Below are 11,897 nucleotides of genomic sequence, written 5' to 3' on the forward strand. Positions count from 1 at the left end.
TCGATTAAATAGGACTATGGATTAAAGCATTTAACGTCAATGGCAATTCTAAGCTGAATGTCCCTGCTCTCGTCAGATCGCAGAAGTTACACAGCTTAAGGCCTCGCTAGTACCAGTGTGGGAGACTGTCTGGGAATCCGTGGTGCGGTTGAATTTTTATTATGTCATTTAGATTTTGTTTCACAATCGATTAAAAAGGACTATGGATTAAAGCATTTAATGTCAATGGCCATTCTAAGCTGAATGTGCCTCCTCTCGTCAGATCGCAGAAGTTACACAGCTTAAGGCCTTGCTAGTACTTATGTGGGAGACTGTCTGGGAATCCTTGGGGCGGTTGACTTTTTATTATGTCGTTTAGATTTTGTTTCACAATAGATTAAATAGGACTATGGATTAAAGAATTTAACGTCAATGGCCATTCTAAGCTGAATGTCCCTGCTCTCGTCAGATCGCAGAAGTTACACAGCTTAAGGCCTCGCTAGTACCAGTGTGGGAGACTGTCTGGGAATCCGTGGTGCGGTTGACTTTTTATTATGTTGTTTAGATTTTGTTCCACAATCGATTAAAAAGGACTATGGATTAAAGCATTTAATGTCAATGGCCATTCTAAGCTGAATGTGCCTGCTCTCGCCAGATCGCCGAAGTTACACAGCTTAAGGCCTCGCTAGTATCAGTGTGGGAGACTGCCTGGGAATCCGTGGTGCGGTTGACTTTTTATTATGTCGTTTAGATTTTGTTTCACAATAGATTAAATAGGACTATGGATTAAAGCATTGAACGTCAATGGCCATTCTAAGCTGAATGTGCCTCCTCTCGTCAGATCGCAGAAGTTACACAGCTTAAGGCCTTGCTAGTACTTATGTGGGAGACTGTCTGGGAATCCGTGGTGCGGTTGACTTTTTATTATGTCGTTTAGATTTTGTTTCACAATCGATTAAAAAGGACTATGGATTAAAGCATTTAATTTCAATGGCCATTCTAAGCTGAATGTGCCTGCTCTCGTCAGATCGCAGAAGTTACACAGCTTAAGGCCTCGCTAGTACCAGTGTGGGAGACTGTCTGGGAATCCGTGGTGCGGTTGATTTTCTATTATGTCGTTTAGATTTTGTTTCACAATAGATTAAATAGGACTATGGATTAAAGCATTTAACGTCAATGGCCATTCTAAGCTGAATGTGCCTGCTCTCGGCAGATCGCAGAAGTTACACAGCTTAAGGCCTCGCTAGTACCAGTGTGGGAGACTGTCTGGGAATCCGTGGTGCGGTTGAATTTTTATTATGTCGTTTAGATTTTGCTTCACAATCGATTAATAAGGACTATGGATTAAAGCATTTAATGTCAATGGCAATTCTAAGCTGAATGTCCCTGCTCTCGTCAGATCGCAGAAGTTACACAGCTTAAGGCCTGGCTAGTACCAGAGTGGGAGACTGTCTGGGAATCCGTGGTGCGGTTGACTTTTTATTATGTCGTTTAGATTTTGTTTCTCAATCGATTAAAAAGGACTATGGATTAAAGCATTTAATGTCAATGGCCATTCTAAGCTGAATGTGCCTGCTCTCGTCAGATCGCAGAAGTTACACAGCTTAAGTCCTCGCTAGTACCAGAGTGGGAGACTGTCTGGGAATCCGTGGTGCGGTTGAATTTTTATTATGTCGTTTAGATTTTGCTTCACAATCGATTAAAAAGGACTATGGATTAAAGCATTTAATGTCAATGGCAATTCTAAGCTGAATGTCCCTTCTCTCGTCAGATCGCAGAAGTTACACAGCTTAAGGCCTGGCTAGTACCAGAGTGGGAGACTGTCTGGGAATCCGTGGTGCGGTTGACTTTTTATTATGTCGTTTAGATTTTGTTTCACAATAGATTAAATAGGACTATGGATTAAAGCATTTAACGTCAATCGCCATTCTAAGCTGAATGTACCTGCTCTCGTCAGAACGCAGAAGTTACACAGCTTAAGGCCTCGCTAGTACTAGTGTGGGAGACTGTCAGGGAATTCGTGGTGCGGTTGAATTTTTATTATGTCGTTTAGATTTTGTTTCACAATAGATTAAATAGGACTATGGATTAAAGCATTTAATGTCAATGGCCATTCTAAGCTGTATGTGCCTGCTCTCGTCAGATCGCAGAAGTTACACAGCTTAAGGCCTCGCTAGTACCAGTGTGGGAGACTGTCTGGGAATCCGTGGTGCGGTTGAATTTTTATTATGTCGTTTAGATTTTGCTTCACAATCGATTAAAAAGGACTATGGATTAAAGCATTTAATGTCAATGGCAATTCTAAGCTGAATGTCCCTGCTCTCGTCAGATCGCAGAAGTTACACAGCTTAAGGCCTGGCTAGTACCAGAGTGGGAGACTGTCTGGGAATCCGTGGTGCGGTTGACTTTTTATTATGTCGTTTAGATTTTGTTTCTCAATCGATTAAAAAGGACTATGGATTAAAGCATTTAATGTCAATGGCCATTCTAAGCTGAATGTGCCTGCTCTCGTCAGATCGCAGAAGTTACACAGCTTAAGTCCTCGCTAGTACCAGTGTCGGAGACTGTCTGGGAATCCGTGGTGCGGTTGACTTTTTATTATGTCGTTTAGATTTTGTTTCACAATAGATTAAATAGGACTATGGATTAAAGCATTTAACGTCAATCGCCATTCTAAGCTGAATATACCTGCTCTCGTCAGAACGCAGAAGTTACACAGCTTAAGGCCTCGCTAGTACTAGTGTGGGAGACTGTCAGGGAATTCGTGGTGCGGTTGAATTTTTATTATGTCGTTTAGATTTTGTTTCACAATCGATTAAAAAGGACTATGGATTAAAGCATTTAATGTCAATGGCCATTCTAAGCTGAATGTCCCTGCTCTCGTCAGATCGCAGAAGTTACACAGCTTAAGGCCTTGCTAGTACCAGTGTGGGAGACTGTCTGGGAATCCGTGGTGCGGTTGACTTTTTATTATGTTGTTTAGATTTTGTTTCACAATAGATTAAATAGGACTATGGATTAAGGCTTTTAATGTCAATGGCCATTCTAAGCTGAATGTGCCTGCTCTCATCAGATCGCAGAAGTTACACAGCTTAAGGCCTCGCTAGTACCAGTGTGGGAGACTGTCTGGGAATCCGTGGTGCGGTTGACTTTTTATTATGTCGTTTAGATTTTGTTTCACAGTAGATTAAATAGGACTATGGATTAAAGCATTTAACGTCAATGGCCATTCTAAGCTGAATGTCCCTGCTCCCGTCAGATCGCAGAAGTTACACAGCTTAAGGCCTCGCTAGTACCAGTGTCGGAGACTGTCTGGGAATCCGTGGTGCGGTTGACTTTTTATTATGTCGTTTAGATTTTGTTTCACAATCGATTAAAAAGGACTATGGATTAAAGCGTTTAATGTCAATGGCCATTCTAAGCTGAATGTGCCAGCTCTCGTCAGATCGCAGAAGTTACACAGCTTAAGGCCTCGCTAGTACCTGTGTGGGAGACTGTCTGGGAATCCGTGGTGCGGTTGTATTTTTATTATGTCGTTTAGATTTTGTTTCACAATCAATTAAAAAGGACTATGGATTAAAGCATTTAATGTCAATGGCCATTCTAAGCTGAATGTGCCTGCTCTCGTCAGATCGCAGAAGTTACACAGCTTAAGGCCTCGCTAGTACCAGTGTGGGAGACTGTCTGGGAATCCGTGGTGCGGTTGACTTTTTATTATGTCGTTTAGATTTTGTTTCACAATCGATTAAATAGGACTATGGATTAAAGCATTTAACGTCAATGGCCATTCTAAGCTGAATGTCCCTGCTCTCGTCAGATCGCAGAAGTTACACAGCTTAAGGCCTCGCTAGTACCAGTGTGGGAGACTGTCTGGGAATCCGTGGTGCGGTTGAATTTTTATTATGTCATTTAGATTTTGTTTCACAATCGATTAAAAAGGACTATGGATTAAAGCATTTAATGTCAATGGCCATTCTAAGCTGAATGTGCCTCCTCTCGTCAGATCGCAGAAGTTACACAGCTTAAGGCCTTGCTAGTACTTATGTGGGAGACTGTCTGGGAATCCTTGGGGCGGTTGACTTTTTATTATGTCGTTTAGATTTTGTTTCACAATAGATTAAATAGGACTATGGATTAAAGAATTTAACGTCAATGGCCATTCTAAGCTGAATGTCCCTGCTCTCGTCAGATCGCAGAAGTTACACAGCTTAAGGCCTCGCTAGTACCAGTGTGGGAGACTGTCTGGGAATCCGTGGTGCGGTTGACTTTTTATTATGTTGTTTAGATTTTGTTCCACAATCGATTAAAAAGGACTATGGATTAAAGCATTTAATGTCAATGGCCATTCTAAGCTGAATGTGCCTGCTCTCGCCAGATCGCCGAAGTTACACAGCTTAAGGCCTCGCTAGTATCAGTGTGGGAGACTGCCTGGGAATCCGTGGTGCGGTTGACTTTTTATTATGTCGTTTAGATTTTGTTTCACAATAGATTAAATAGGACTATGGATTAAAGCATTGAACGTCAATGGCCATTCTAAGCTGAATGTGCCTGCTCTCGTCAGAACGCAGAAGTTACACAGCTTAAGGCCTCGCTAGTACTAGTGTGGGAGACTGTCTGGGAATCCGTGGTGCGGTTGAATTTTTATTATGTCGTTTAGATTTTGTTTCACAATCGATTAAAAAGGACTATGGATTAAAGCATTTAATGTCAATGGCCATTATAAGCTGAATGTGCCTCCTCTCGTCAGATCGCAGAAGTTACACAGCTTAAGGCCTTGCTAGTACTTATGTGGGAGACTGTCTGGGAATCCTTGGGGCGGTTGACTTTTTATTATGTCGTTTAGATTTTGTTTCACAATAGATTAAATAGGACTATGGATTAAAACATTTAACGTCAATGGCCATTCTAAGCTGAATGTGCCTGCTCTCGTCAGATCGCAGAAGTTACACAGCTTAAGGCCTCGCTAGTACCAGTGTGGGAGACTGTCTGTGAATCCGTGGTGCGGTTGAATTTTTATTATGTCGTTTAGATTTTGTTTCACAATCGATTAAAAAGGACTATGGATTAAAGCATTTAATGTCAATGGCCATTCTAAGCTGAATGTCCCTGCTCTCGTCAGATCGCAGAAGTTACACAGCTTAAGGCCTCGCTAGTAGCAGTGTGGGAGACTGTCTGGGAATCCGTGGTGCGTTTGCCTTTTTATTATGTCGTTTAGATTTTGTTTCACAATCGATTAAAAAGGACTATGGATTAAAGCATTTAATGTCAATGGCCATTCTAAGCTGAATGTCCCTGCTCTCGGCAGATCGCAGAAGTTACACAGCTTAAGGCCTTGCTAGTACCAGTGTGGGAGACTGTCTGGGAATCCGTGGTGCGGTTGCCTTTTTATTATGTTGTTTAGATTTTGTTTCACAATAGATTAAATAGGACTATGGATTAAAGCTTTTAATGTCAATGGCCATTCTAAGCTGAATGTGCCTGCTCTCATCAGATCGCAGAAGTTACACAGCTTAAGGCCTCGCTAGTACCAGTGTGGGAGACTGTCTGGGAATCCGTGGTGCGGTTGACTTTTTATTATGTTGTTTTGATTTTGTTTCACAATCGATTAAAAAGGACTATGGAATAAAGCATTTAATGTCAATGGCCTTTCTAAACTGAATGTGCCTGCTCTCGTTAGATCGCAGAAGTTACACAGCTTAATGCCTCGCTAGTACCAGTGTGGGAGACTGTCTGGGAATCCGTGGTGCGGTTGAATTTTTATTATGTCATTTAGATTTTGTTTCACAATCGATTAAAAAGGACTATGGATTAAAGCAATTAATGTCAATGGCCATTCTAAGCTGAATGTGCCTCCTCTCGTCAGATCGCAGAAGTTACACAGCTTAAGGCCTTGCTAGTACTTATGTGGGAGACTGTCTGGGAATCCTTGGGGCGGTTGACTTTTTATTATGTCGTTTAGATTTTGTTTCACAATAGATTAAATAGGACTATGGATTAAAGAATTTAACGTCAATGGCCATTCTAAGCTGAATGTCCCTGCTCTCGTCAGATCGCAGAAGTTACACAGCTTAAGGCCTCGCTAGTACCAGTGTGGGAGACTGTCTGGGAATCCGTGGTGCGGTTGACTTTTTATTATGTTGTTTAGATTTTGTTCCACAATCGATTAAAAAGGACTATGGATTAAAGCATTTAATGTCAATGGCCATTCTAAGCTGAATGTGCCTGCTCTCGCCAGATCGCCGAAGTTACACAGCTTAAGGCCTCGCTAGTATCAGTGTGGGAGACTGCCTGGGAATCCGTGGTGCGGTTGACTTTTTATTATGTCGTTTAGATTTTGTTTCACAATAGATTAAATAGGACTATGGATTAAAGCATTGAACGTCAATGGCCATTCTAAGCTGAATGTGCCTGCTCTCGTCAGAACGCAGAAGTTACACAGCTTAAGGCCTCGCTAGTACTAGTGTGGGAGACTGTCTGGGAATCCGTGGTGCGGTTGAATTTTTATTATGTCGTTTAGATTTTGTTTCACAATCGATTAAAAAGGACTATGGATTAAAGCATTTAATGTCAATGGCCATTATAAGCTGAATGTGCCTCCTCTCGTCAGATCGCAGAAGTTACACAGCTTAAGGCCTTGCTAGTACTTATGTGGGAGACTGTCTGGGAATCCTTGGGGCGGTTGACTTTTTATTATGTCGTTTAGATTTTGTTTCACAATAGATTAAATAGGACTATGGATTAAAACATTTAACGTCAATGGCCATTCTAAGCTGAATGTGCCTGCTCTCGTCAGATCGCAGAAGTTACACAGCTTAAGGCCTCGCTAGTACCAGTGTGGGAGACTGTCTGTGAATCCGTGGTGCGGTTGAATTTTTATTATGTCGTTTAGATTTTGTTTCACAATCGATTAAAAAGGACTATGGATTAAAGCATTTAATGTCAATGGCCATTCTAAGCTGAATGTCCCTGCTCTCGTCAGATCGCAGAAGTTACACAGCTTAAGGCCTCGCTAGTACCAGTGTGGGAGACTGCCTGGGAATCCGTGGTGCGGTTGACTATTTATTATGTCGTTTAGATTTTGTTTCACAATCGATTAAAAAGGACTATGGATTAAAGCATTTAATGTCAATGGCCATTCTATGCTGAATGTGCCTTCTCTCGTCAGATCGCAGAAGTTACACAGCTTAAGGCCTCGCTAGTATCAGTGTCGGAGACTGTCTGGGAATCCGTGGTGCGGTTGACTTTTTATTATGTCGTTTAGATTTTGTTTCACAATAGATTAATTAGGACTATGGATTAAAGCATTTAACGTCAATCGCCATTCTAAGTTGAATGTGCCTGCTCTCGTCAGAACGCAGAAGTTACACAGCTTAAGGCCTCGCAAGTACTAGTGTGGGAGACTGTCTGGGAATCCGTGGTGCGGTTGAATTTTTATTATGTCGTTTAGATTTTGTTTCACAATCGATTAAAAAGGACTATGGATTAAAGCATTTAATGTCAATGGCCATTCTAAGCTGAATGTCCCTGCTCTCGTCAGATCGCAGAAGTTACACAGCTTAAGGCCTTGCTAGTACCAGTGTGGGAGACTGTCTGGGAATCCGTGGTGCGGTTGACTTTTTATTATGTTGTTTAGATTTTGTTTCACAATAGATTAAATAGGACTATGGATTAAGGCTTTTAATGTCAATGGCCATTCAAAGCTGAATGTGCCTGCCCTCGTCAGATCGCAGAAGTTACACAGCTTAAGGCCTCGCTAGTACCAGTGAGGGAGACTGTCTGGGAATCCGTGGTGCGGTTGACTATTTATTATGTCGTTTAGATTTTGTTTCACAATCGATTAAAAAGGACTATGGATTAAAGCATTTAATGTCAATGGCCATTCTAAGCTGAATGTGCCTGCTCTCGTCAGATCGCCGAAGTTGCACAGCTTAAGGCCTCGCTAGTACCAGTGTGGGAGACTGTCTGGGAATCCGTGGTGCGGTTGACTTTTTATTATGTCGTTTAGATTTTGTTTCACAATAGATTAAATAGGACTATGGATTAAAGCATTGAACGTCAATGGCCATTCTAAGCTGAATGTGCCTGCTCTCGTCAGATCGCAGAAGTTACACAGCTTAAGGCCTCTCTAGTACCAGTGTGGGAGACTGTCTGGGAATCCGTGGTGCGGTTGACTATTTATTATGTCGTTTAGATTTTGTTTCACAATAGATTAAATAGGACTATGGATTAAAGCATTTAACGTCAATGGCCATTCTAAGCTGAATGTGCCTGCTCTCGTCAGATCGCAGAAGTTACACAGCTTAAGGCCTCGCTAGTACCAGTGTGGGAGACTGTCTGGGAATCCGTGGTGCGGTTGACTTTTTATTATGTCGTTTAGATTTTGTTTCACAATAGATTAAATAGGACTATGGATTAAAGCATTGAACGTCAATGGCCATTCTAAGCTGAATGTGCCTGCTCTCGTCAGATCGCAGAAGTTACACAGCTTAAGGCCTCTCTAGTACCAGTGTGGGAGACTGTCTGGGAATCCGTGGTGCGGTTGACTATTTATTATGTCGTTTAGATTTTGTTTCACAATAGATTAAATAGGACTATGGATTAAAGCATTTAACGTCAATGGCCATTCTAAGCTGAATGTGCCTGCTCTCGTCAGATCGCAGAAGTTACACAGCTTAAGGCCTCGCTAGTACCAGTGTGGGAGACTGTCTGGGAATCCATGGTGCGGTTGAATTTTTATTATGTCGTTTAGATTTTGTTTCACAATCGATTAAAAAGGACTATGGATTAAAGCATTTAATGTCAATGGCCATTCTAAGCTGAATGTCCCTGCTCTCGTCAGATCGCAGAAGTTACACAGCTTAAGGCCTCGCTAGTACCAGTGTGGGAGACTGTCTGGGAATCCGTGGTGCGGTTGCCTTTTTATTATGTCGTTTAGATTTTGTTTCACAATCGATTAAAAAGGACTATGGATTAAAGCATTTAATGTCAATGGCCATTCTAAGCTGAATGTGCCTGCTCTCGTCAGATCGCAGGAGTTACACAGCTTAAGGCCTCGCTAGTACCAGAGTGGGAGACTGTCTGGGAATCTGTGGTGCGGTTGACTTTTTATTATGTCGTTTAGATTTTGTTTCACAATCGATTAAAAAGGACTATGGATTAAAGCATTTAATGTCAATGGCCATTCTAAGCTGAATGTGCCTGCTCTCGTCAGATCGCAGAAGTTACACAGCTTAAGGCCTCGCTAGTACCAGTGTCGGAGACTGTCTGGGAATCCGTGGTGCGGTTGACTTTTTATTATGTCGTTTAGATTTTGTTTCACAATAGATTAAATAGGACTATGGATTAAAACATTTAACGTCAATCGCCATTCTAAGCTGAATGTGCCTGCTCTCGTCAGAACGCAGAAGTTACTCAGCGTAAGGCCTCGCTAGTACTAGTGTGGGAGACTGTCTGGGAATCCGTGGTGCGGTTGAATTTTTATTATGTCGTTTAGATTTTGTTTCACAATCGATTAAAAAGGACTATGGATTAAAGCATTTAATGTCAATGGCCATTTTAAGCTGAATGTCCCTGCTCTCGTCAGATCGCAGAAGTTACACAGCTTAAGGCCTTGCTAGTACCAGTGTGGGAGACTGTCTGGGAATCCGTGGTGCGGTTGACTTCTTATTATGTTGTTTAGATTTTGTTTCACAATAGATTAAATAGAACTATGGATTAAGGCTTTTAATGTCAATGGCCATTCTAAGCTGAATGTGCCTGCTCTCATCAGATCGCAGAAGTTACACAGCTTAAGGCCTCGCTAGTACCAGTGTGGGAGACTGTCTGGGAATCCGTGGTGCGGTTGACTTTTTATTATGTTGTTTAGATTTTGTTTCACAATCGATTAAAAAGGACTATGGAATAAAGCATTTAATGTCAATGGCCATTCTAAACTGAATGTGCCTGCTCTCGTCAGATCGCAGAAGTTACACAGCTTAAGACCTCGCTGGTACCAGTGTAGGAGACTGTCTGTGAATCCGTGGTGCGGTTGAATCTTTATTATGTCGTTTAGATTTTGTTTCACAATCGATTAAATAGGACTATGGATTAAGGCTTTTAATGTCATTGGCCATTCAAAGCTGAATGTGCATGCTCTCGTCAGATCGCAGAAGTTACACAGCTTAAGGCCTCGCTAGTACCAGTTAGGGAGACTGTCTGCGAATCCGTGGTGCGGTTGACTTTTTATTATGTCGTTTAGATTTTGTTTCACAATCGATTAAAAAGGACTATGGATTAAAGCATTTAATGTCAATGGCCATTCCAAGCTGAATGTGCCTGCTCTCGTCAGATCGCCGAAGTTGCACAGCTTAAGGCCTCGCTAGTACCAGTGTGGGAGACTGTCTGGGAATCCGTGGTGCGGTTGACTTTTTATTATGTCGTTTAGATTTTGTTTCACAATAGATTAAATAGGACTATGGATTAAAGCATTGAACGTCAATGGCCATTCTAAGCTGAATGTGCCTGCTCTCGTCAGAACGCAGAAGTTACACAGTTTAAGGCCTCGCTAGTACCAGTGTGGGAGACTGTCTGGGAATCCGTGGTGCGGTTGACTTTTTATTATGTCGTTTAGATTTTGTTTCACAATCGATTAAAAAGGACTATGGATTAAAGCATTTAATGTCAATGGCCATTCTAAGCTGAATGTGCCTGCTCTCGTCAGATCGCAGAAGTTACACAGCTTAAGGCCTCGCTAGTACCAGTGTGGGAGACTGTCTGGGAATCCGTGGTGCGGTTGACTATTTATTATGTCGTTTAGATTTTGTTTCACAATAGATTAAATAGGACTATGGATTAAAGCATTTAACGTCAATGGCCATTCTAAGCTGAATGTGCCTGCTCTCGTCAGATCGCAGAAGTTACACAGCTTAAGGCCTCGCTAGTACCAGTGTGGGAGACTGTCTGGGAATCCGTGGTGCGGTTGCCTTTTTATTATGTCGTTTAGATTTTGTTTCACAATCGATTAAAAAGGACTATGGATTAAAGCATTTAATGTCAATGGCCATTCTAAGCTGAATGTGCCTGCTCTCGTCAGATCGCAGAAGTTACACAGCTTAAGGCCTCGCTAGTACCAGAGTGGGAGACTGTCTGGGAATCTGTGGTGCGGTTGACTTTTTATTATGTCGTTTAGATTTTGTTTCACAATCGATTAAAAAGGACTATGGATTAAAGCATTTAATGTCAATGGCCATTCTAAGCTGAATGTGCCTGCTCTCGTCAGATCGCAGAAGTTACACAGCTTAAGGCCTCGCTAGTACCAGTGTCGGAGACTGTCTGGGAATCCGTGGTGCGGTTGACTTTTTATTATGTCGTTTAGATTTTGTTTCACAATAGATTAAATAGGACTATGGATTAAAACATTTAACGTCAATCGCCATTCTAAGCTGAATGTGCCTGCTCTCGTCAGAACGCAGAAGTTACTCAGCTTAAGGCCTCGCTAGTACTAGTGTGGGAGACTGTCTGGGAATCCGTGGTGCGGTTGACTTCTTATTATGTTGTTTAGATTTTGTTTCACAATAGATTAAATAGAACTATGGATTAAGGCTTTTAATGTCAATGGCCATTCTAAGCTGAATGTGCCTGCTCTCATCAGATCGCAGAAGTTACACAGCTTAAGGCCTCGCTAGTACCAGTGTGGGAGACTGTCTGGGAATCCGTGGTGCGGTTGACTTTTTATTATGTTGTTTAGATTTTGTTTCACAATCGATTAAAAAGGACTATGGAATAAAGCATTTAATGTCAATGGCCATTCTAAACTGAATGTGCCTGCTCTCGTCAGATCGCAGAAGTTACACAGCTTAAGACCTCGCTAGTACCAGTGTAGGAGACTGTCTGTGAATCCGTGGTGCGGTTGAATCTTTATTATGTCGTTTAGATTTTGT

At 41.9% G+C, this 11,897-nt stretch overlaps 54 pseudogenes; all 54 read left to right on the top strand.

Moving 5' to 3' along the window:
• Positions 1–35: 35 nt before the first annotated feature.
• Positions 36–154, top strand: LOC142708004 (5S ribosomal RNA; annotated as a pseudogene).
• Positions 155–407: 253 nt separating this feature from the next.
• LOC142707865 (5S ribosomal RNA) lies at positions 408–526 on the top strand (annotated as a pseudogene).
• Positions 527–593: 67 nt separating this feature from the next.
• Positions 594–712, top strand: LOC142708050 (5S ribosomal RNA; annotated as a pseudogene).
• A 67-nt stretch (positions 713–779) lies between these two features.
• Positions 780–898, top strand: LOC142708060 (5S ribosomal RNA; annotated as a pseudogene).
• Positions 899–965: 67 nt separating this feature from the next.
• On the top strand, positions 966–1,084 carry LOC142707900 (5S ribosomal RNA; annotated as a pseudogene).
• A 67-nt stretch (positions 1,085–1,151) lies between these two features.
• On the top strand, positions 1,152–1,270 carry LOC142708029 (5S ribosomal RNA; annotated as a pseudogene).
• Positions 1,271–1,337: 67 nt separating this feature from the next.
• LOC142707967 (5S ribosomal RNA) lies at positions 1,338–1,456 on the top strand (annotated as a pseudogene).
• Positions 1,457–1,523: 67 nt separating this feature from the next.
• Positions 1,524–1,642, top strand: LOC142707989 (5S ribosomal RNA; annotated as a pseudogene).
• A 67-nt stretch (positions 1,643–1,709) lies between these two features.
• On the top strand, positions 1,710–1,828 carry LOC142708066 (5S ribosomal RNA; annotated as a pseudogene).
• A 67-nt stretch (positions 1,829–1,895) lies between these two features.
• On the top strand, positions 1,896–2,014 carry LOC142708046 (5S ribosomal RNA; annotated as a pseudogene).
• Positions 2,015–2,081: 67 nt separating this feature from the next.
• Positions 2,082–2,200, top strand: LOC142707962 (5S ribosomal RNA; annotated as a pseudogene).
• Positions 2,201–2,267: 67 nt separating this feature from the next.
• Positions 2,268–2,386, top strand: LOC142707969 (5S ribosomal RNA; annotated as a pseudogene).
• A 67-nt stretch (positions 2,387–2,453) lies between these two features.
• On the top strand, positions 2,454–2,572 carry LOC142708013 (5S ribosomal RNA; annotated as a pseudogene).
• A 67-nt stretch (positions 2,573–2,639) lies between these two features.
• LOC142708071 (5S ribosomal RNA) lies at positions 2,640–2,758 on the top strand (annotated as a pseudogene).
• Positions 2,759–2,825: 67 nt separating this feature from the next.
• On the top strand, positions 2,826–2,944 carry LOC142707916 (5S ribosomal RNA; annotated as a pseudogene).
• Positions 2,945–3,011: 67 nt separating this feature from the next.
• Positions 3,012–3,130, top strand: LOC142707935 (5S ribosomal RNA; annotated as a pseudogene).
• A 67-nt stretch (positions 3,131–3,197) lies between these two features.
• LOC142707909 (5S ribosomal RNA) lies at positions 3,198–3,316 on the top strand (annotated as a pseudogene).
• Positions 3,317–3,383: 67 nt separating this feature from the next.
• On the top strand, positions 3,384–3,502 carry LOC142708057 (5S ribosomal RNA; annotated as a pseudogene).
• Positions 3,503–3,569: 67 nt separating this feature from the next.
• LOC142708087 (5S ribosomal RNA) lies at positions 3,570–3,688 on the top strand (annotated as a pseudogene).
• Positions 3,689–3,755: 67 nt separating this feature from the next.
• Positions 3,756–3,874, top strand: LOC142707972 (5S ribosomal RNA; annotated as a pseudogene).
• Positions 3,875–4,127: 253 nt separating this feature from the next.
• Positions 4,128–4,246, top strand: LOC142707866 (5S ribosomal RNA; annotated as a pseudogene).
• A 67-nt stretch (positions 4,247–4,313) lies between these two features.
• On the top strand, positions 4,314–4,432 carry LOC142708051 (5S ribosomal RNA; annotated as a pseudogene).
• Positions 4,433–4,499: 67 nt separating this feature from the next.
• On the top strand, positions 4,500–4,618 carry LOC142707878 (5S ribosomal RNA; annotated as a pseudogene).
• Positions 4,619–4,871: 253 nt separating this feature from the next.
• Positions 4,872–4,990, top strand: LOC142707999 (5S ribosomal RNA; annotated as a pseudogene).
• A 67-nt stretch (positions 4,991–5,057) lies between these two features.
• LOC142708055 (5S ribosomal RNA) lies at positions 5,058–5,176 on the top strand (annotated as a pseudogene).
• Positions 5,177–5,243: 67 nt separating this feature from the next.
• LOC142708061 (5S ribosomal RNA) lies at positions 5,244–5,362 on the top strand (annotated as a pseudogene).
• A 67-nt stretch (positions 5,363–5,429) lies between these two features.
• Positions 5,430–5,548, top strand: LOC142707947 (5S ribosomal RNA; annotated as a pseudogene).
• A 439-nt stretch (positions 5,549–5,987) lies between these two features.
• On the top strand, positions 5,988–6,106 carry LOC142707867 (5S ribosomal RNA; annotated as a pseudogene).
• A 67-nt stretch (positions 6,107–6,173) lies between these two features.
• On the top strand, positions 6,174–6,292 carry LOC142708052 (5S ribosomal RNA; annotated as a pseudogene).
• A 67-nt stretch (positions 6,293–6,359) lies between these two features.
• Positions 6,360–6,478, top strand: LOC142707880 (5S ribosomal RNA; annotated as a pseudogene).
• A 253-nt stretch (positions 6,479–6,731) lies between these two features.
• Positions 6,732–6,850, top strand: LOC142708000 (5S ribosomal RNA; annotated as a pseudogene).
• A 67-nt stretch (positions 6,851–6,917) lies between these two features.
• On the top strand, positions 6,918–7,036 carry LOC142708095 (5S ribosomal RNA; annotated as a pseudogene).
• A 253-nt stretch (positions 7,037–7,289) lies between these two features.
• Positions 7,290–7,408, top strand: LOC142707881 (5S ribosomal RNA; annotated as a pseudogene).
• Positions 7,409–7,475: 67 nt separating this feature from the next.
• On the top strand, positions 7,476–7,594 carry LOC142707917 (5S ribosomal RNA; annotated as a pseudogene).
• Positions 7,595–7,661: 67 nt separating this feature from the next.
• LOC142708064 (5S ribosomal RNA) lies at positions 7,662–7,780 on the top strand (annotated as a pseudogene).
• A 67-nt stretch (positions 7,781–7,847) lies between these two features.
• LOC142708037 (5S ribosomal RNA) lies at positions 7,848–7,966 on the top strand (annotated as a pseudogene).
• Positions 7,967–8,033: 67 nt separating this feature from the next.
• LOC142707894 (5S ribosomal RNA) lies at positions 8,034–8,152 on the top strand (annotated as a pseudogene).
• A 67-nt stretch (positions 8,153–8,219) lies between these two features.
• Positions 8,220–8,338, top strand: LOC142708088 (5S ribosomal RNA; annotated as a pseudogene).
• A 67-nt stretch (positions 8,339–8,405) lies between these two features.
• On the top strand, positions 8,406–8,524 carry LOC142707895 (5S ribosomal RNA; annotated as a pseudogene).
• A 67-nt stretch (positions 8,525–8,591) lies between these two features.
• LOC142708017 (5S ribosomal RNA) lies at positions 8,592–8,710 on the top strand (annotated as a pseudogene).
• Positions 8,711–8,777: 67 nt separating this feature from the next.
• LOC142707948 (5S ribosomal RNA) lies at positions 8,778–8,896 on the top strand (annotated as a pseudogene).
• A 67-nt stretch (positions 8,897–8,963) lies between these two features.
• Positions 8,964–9,082, top strand: LOC142707928 (5S ribosomal RNA; annotated as a pseudogene).
• A 67-nt stretch (positions 9,083–9,149) lies between these two features.
• LOC142707941 (5S ribosomal RNA) lies at positions 9,150–9,268 on the top strand (annotated as a pseudogene).
• Positions 9,269–9,335: 67 nt separating this feature from the next.
• Positions 9,336–9,454, top strand: LOC142707970 (5S ribosomal RNA; annotated as a pseudogene).
• A 67-nt stretch (positions 9,455–9,521) lies between these two features.
• Positions 9,522–9,640, top strand: LOC142707986 (5S ribosomal RNA; annotated as a pseudogene).
• A 67-nt stretch (positions 9,641–9,707) lies between these two features.
• LOC142707960 (5S ribosomal RNA) lies at positions 9,708–9,826 on the top strand (annotated as a pseudogene).
• A 625-nt stretch (positions 9,827–10,451) lies between these two features.
• On the top strand, positions 10,452–10,570 carry LOC142708097 (5S ribosomal RNA; annotated as a pseudogene).
• A 67-nt stretch (positions 10,571–10,637) lies between these two features.
• On the top strand, positions 10,638–10,756 carry LOC142708090 (5S ribosomal RNA; annotated as a pseudogene).
• Positions 10,757–10,823: 67 nt separating this feature from the next.
• On the top strand, positions 10,824–10,942 carry LOC142707896 (5S ribosomal RNA; annotated as a pseudogene).
• A 67-nt stretch (positions 10,943–11,009) lies between these two features.
• On the top strand, positions 11,010–11,128 carry LOC142708098 (5S ribosomal RNA; annotated as a pseudogene).
• A 67-nt stretch (positions 11,129–11,195) lies between these two features.
• On the top strand, positions 11,196–11,314 carry LOC142707942 (5S ribosomal RNA; annotated as a pseudogene).
• A 67-nt stretch (positions 11,315–11,381) lies between these two features.
• On the top strand, positions 11,382–11,500 carry LOC142707843 (5S ribosomal RNA; annotated as a pseudogene).
• A 67-nt stretch (positions 11,501–11,567) lies between these two features.
• Positions 11,568–11,686, top strand: LOC142707973 (5S ribosomal RNA; annotated as a pseudogene).
• A 67-nt stretch (positions 11,687–11,753) lies between these two features.
• LOC142708068 (5S ribosomal RNA) lies at positions 11,754–11,872 on the top strand (annotated as a pseudogene).
• Positions 11,873–11,897: the final 25 nt, after the last annotated feature.

This window comes from Rhinoderma darwinii, unplaced genomic scaffold, assembly GCF_050947455.1.
Source record: "Rhinoderma darwinii isolate aRhiDar2 unplaced genomic scaffold, aRhiDar2.hap1 Scaffold_3887, whole genome shotgun sequence".
Taxonomy (NCBI): Eukaryota; Metazoa; Chordata; class Amphibia; order Anura; family Rhinodermatidae; genus Rhinoderma; species Rhinoderma darwinii.